Consider the following 4,501-nt stretch of genomic DNA (forward strand, 5'->3'; position numbering starts at 1 on the left):
ATTGACTCTCCCATTCACCCCCGTCAAGTCGCACATGGACTGGTTCGCGCATGCGCACGGCGCCATGAGTGTCATGGAAGAGGCACTGCTGTTCTGTGCTTCTATTGTTGGATTTGAGTTGGAGCGCCAGCGTCCCCCTTTCTCCTCCAGTCCACGCTCAGCTTCTTTCCCTCTCTCAAATGAACCGCAGGAGTGTGGTGATGCATTTCTGTTTCTCCCCCCCCATCCCACACAGAGTCTGTAGTGAACAGAAACAGATTTAAGTCTGTTGATTAGGAATTCATGCAGTCTGGTATTACACTAATAACGAGAAAGGTTCCCTGGATATTTTGCACCAATAAGATCCGTTATATCTTTAAATTGTTTTTTTGTTTTAAAAAATCACTTCAAAACAAGTCGTCTTTTTTGCTGGACTGTTAAGCCACGGCCATGTAATGTTCTGGGGACCAGGATTTGAAACCCACCACAGCAGATGATGGAATTTGAATACAATAAAAGTCTGGAATTTGAGTCTAATGATAATTCATTGTCAGTTGTTGGAAAAACCCATCTGGTTCACTAATGTCCTATAGGGAAGGAATCTGCTATTCCTCCCTGGTCTGGCCTAGATGTGATTCCAGAAATATGGTTGACTCTTTGCTGTCCCCTGGGCAATTAGGGATGGGGAATGAATGCTTGCCTGGTCAGTGCCACTCTATTCCTGTGAATGAATAAAATAAATTCCCCTCAATGCTCAGCAAGGTTGTTTTTCTCTTGAATCTTCACATGAACTAAATGCTTGCATTTTTATTGTGTACATAATGAATAACTTTATTCTCAGTATGTTGAAGACCTGCTCTGGTTGTTGAATGAGGTTCTGATCTGAAATTCTGGGGCCAGATACTATGGCAGGATACTGTTGCTTAAATAGTGCCTCATTAGTTGCTTGAGTCTTTGTTGTATCTAACAGATGTCATTGCAGAATTTCCTCGGTTATGCTCAAGATCTGGGCTGGGATAGTTGAGACATTATATACCTGCTTTACAAACAGTAACAAAAGTGTCAAGAAAGATAAGGACTGGATGCGAACCAAAAGCTTATCTTTCAAGCTTTAGTACTTAATAAGTATTTTTTATTTGAAAAAAATGTTGCTGGCTTTGTAAAGGATGTGCTTAAAATCATGTGGATATGGCAGGCTTGAGCAATAGTGAATACCATCTTTAGGTTGGCAAAAGAACCAACTGTGACATGAGTTTTATTGTTTGGTGGAGACTGGTTTACTTTTGCCTTCAAAAGGAAATTGGGAGGAAGTGGTGAGGTTTTGTGTGGGGCTAACTAAAATCTTGTGCAGAGAGTTGTGTACAAATAGGTCAACTACGTTCTTTCTGTAACCACTCTGATTCAGTGGTAATAAGTTGTTTAGCTGTTTGCCCGTTTTGTGCTTGTTATGGCAGCTTTTCTTTTGGCCTTGGAATGTGTGAAAGGGATTCCCAACCAATAAATTCACTTTCAAAGTGTAGTTACTATTTGAGAGAATGTGGCAGCTAATTTATACAGCATGTTGTGACAGATGGAAAATATTAATGAATAATTTTTTTCTTTCGACAAAGCTAGACTGAGAACCAAGGAAGCCACTATTTCCCTGTTGAACAGATTCGCCAGTATAATGGTGATATAAGATTTTTACTGTTACTATCCATGTGCATAGAGCATAGTCTTATATTTCCAATATTGCACATATTCATCTTGGTTATACTACGGGTGAACGCTTCATCCACAGCTGTTTATTTTTATTTATGAATGAACAGGAATATTCTGATAATTTTTATTTTCATCTGGCTTAACATTAATTTGTCTAATCATCAACTGAAAATCATTGTTGCATGAAATAACTCTGCAGCTGTCACCTCTGAAAGGTAGAGGAACCTGGCTCTCAAATTTAGGGGTTTATCATATGTTGAGTCCAGAAATCGTGCAGAAATGATTTTCTGGCCCCAGGTGATCTTCACCTAGGTATGAGCAATCTCAGGCTCCTTTTTAAATTCCATAAGTTTACTGCATCTCTACCTTTTGCAGTAAGGTAGCTGAAATCTTATGGATCAACACAATGGTAAAGGTCGAGACAATATGAGGAAATACTTGAGAATATCTAGAACAATACTGAGAGATGCAGTCTAGTATTTTCAGGACCCTGCTGAACCAGAATTTGTGTTGGTGGCCAAGGATTGAAAGTTAATGGAACTAGGGTAAATTTAAGTCCTAAGTCACTGAAGATTGAATTGAATGATAAAAGACTAAAGATGCTGTATGGCAACATATGTTTGTTCTCCTGTCACTTAACTTGGGTGACTTTGAAGAGGTTAAAATGGTCTCAGATAAATTAACTGACCTTTGCCAGGGCAGTGAGGGTGTTATGTATGGTTTCACCAGTTGTCTTAAGTGTGTGGATGTCAACTTGTGACTACACAACTACATGATAAAGGAGCAGTGCTCCGAAAGCTAGTACTTCCAAATAAACCTGTTGGACTATAACCTGGTATTGTGGTTCTTGACTTTTGTACTACCCCCCCCCCCCTCAAACACCAGCCTCTCCAAACTGTGACTACACAGATTTTTCTTGATTCAGCTCAAGGCTGAATAGCTTGCTAGTCCAGTTTATAGTTTTGTAAATAGGTATTTGGCAGAGATGTTGGGGCACAAATTAGAAAAGGGCAGAAACTGTTGATGCTAAGTACTAATTTCTACGACCCTTAAAAATACAGCCTTTTTGACATTCTTGCATGACTGAAATATGGTATACTTGGAGCAATATTAAAATTGCTGTAGTCAGGAGATTCTAATGTTTCCAGTGAAGTTGTTTAGTTCTAAGTCATCAGTCTAGTAAATAAATCTGACCCTGAGCCAAACAGCAACAATGTCTTAAAGATTGACTTTTGTTATATTTGGACTTGTTTAAGCCATGGCAATATGGGACATTGCAGTTTCCCATTTTGAGCTGCCAAGCCTGGGTGGGCGTAACTTTGATCAAAGTTTGCTGTGCTAGCTAGATAATGATGCACAGTTGAGTCATGTGAGTTGGTTATTAGTGTAGTTGGCATTAGTTCAGCAATATTTGTGGATATGTCTGCTCTAAAGGAGCAACACTTCTAGAGTTTTAATGCTATTACATATCGTGAGCATTTTGCCCTTTACACATTTATGGCAAAAAATTAGTATGCTGGTCTTGAATCTTTACAAAGAATGTTTGATTTACTCTAACTTGGTGATAGGAGTCCACTGCATTAAAACTGTCCAGTATTTGCCGTGGTTTTAAATTGCTTTGACTGCAAGCTGCTTTTAGCATTTGTTAGCTCTTAAAGATTGCATCATGTAGTGCTTTGTAAAGTTGTGGGCTGAAAATGTTTAAATTGTAACTTTACTCTTTTATAAATTACAATATTAATCCCAGTGGCTCAGAGTCCCGATGTAGGTTCTCTCAGAATTTACACATCCAAATCGGAAATTCAGCCCAGCTGCTCTGTGTCAGCATTGTTACTCCCATATAGCTCTTTTGTACCTTTGTTTTATCAGGTCATGTGACTGTCTACTCCCTTGTTTTAAATTATGAAACTTCATCAGTTATTCACCTCACTACTCCATGATAAAGCAAATGCATCCACACACTGGCTAATCCTCTCCTAGATTCCATTCTGAATTTATTGGTGCTTACCTTATTTGTGGCCCCTAACCTTACATTATGCACCATACTACTAAGGTCCTTCATTTTAAAGATCTTCTATCATGTTTCTTGGGCTATAATTTGTCAGTTCCGGTATCAGTTTAGATTTCCTGCCAGGCTTTGCCAGGCTTCCCTTTCTCATCACATCTTTTACTGACTGTATAAAAGAACAATATTGAAGAAAAGTTGATCTCTCCTAATGTGGAGGAGGTTAGTTAGCTGACTTGATTCTGCCCTGTGCAGCACCACATGTGACTAGCATTGGAAATCTTTGCATGCTGCTTTAAGTCTGGTATGGCATTTTAATGCTTCAACTACTGTGCTGTTGTTTGCAAATTCAGCTGAGATGTTTTTCAAGGATACACAGTGAACATTCAGTTCTGGAATACGGAGGAAAGCAGCTGTATAGTAAGATTATTACCACAATACCACAGCTGTAGAATGGCCTTGGGCCAAATAAAATTAATCTGCTCGAATAAGCAGCTGTAATGGGGAACAATTGTACAATAGGAAGGTTAATCTTGGCCAGCAGTATCTAGTGAAAATGAGGCACAGTAAAACTGCAACTGTTCGTTACATTTGAAACTAACAAATGCAATGCTAATATCTAACACATAGTGGAAGAGGTGTACAGTGGTTACTGTTGAATTGATTTTCAGAATTGAGCATTGAGGAAAGTGTCCAGGCTAAGATAAAAGGTAGGGAGGAGTTACTTGGAGGGGCGTTGGAAATGCGATAGGTGAAAGGAGATTAAGGTGAGGGTGATAGGCCGGGGTGGGGGCAGAGATGGAGAGGTCAGGAAGA

General features: G+C 39.3%; 1 protein-coding gene across 1 annotated transcript in view; it reads left to right on the plus strand.

Moving 5' to 3' along the window:
- ube2g1a (ubiquitin-conjugating enzyme E2G 1a (UBC7 homolog, yeast)) overlaps positions 1–4,501 on the plus strand; it is a 71,549-nt gene that overhangs the window by 387 nt on the left and 66,661 nt on the right. The window lies entirely within an intron of this gene.

This window comes from Chiloscyllium plagiosum, chromosome 28, assembly GCF_004010195.1.
Source record: "Chiloscyllium plagiosum isolate BGI_BamShark_2017 chromosome 28, ASM401019v2, whole genome shotgun sequence".
NCBI lineage: Eukaryota > Metazoa > Chordata > Chondrichthyes > Orectolobiformes > Hemiscylliidae > Chiloscyllium > Chiloscyllium plagiosum.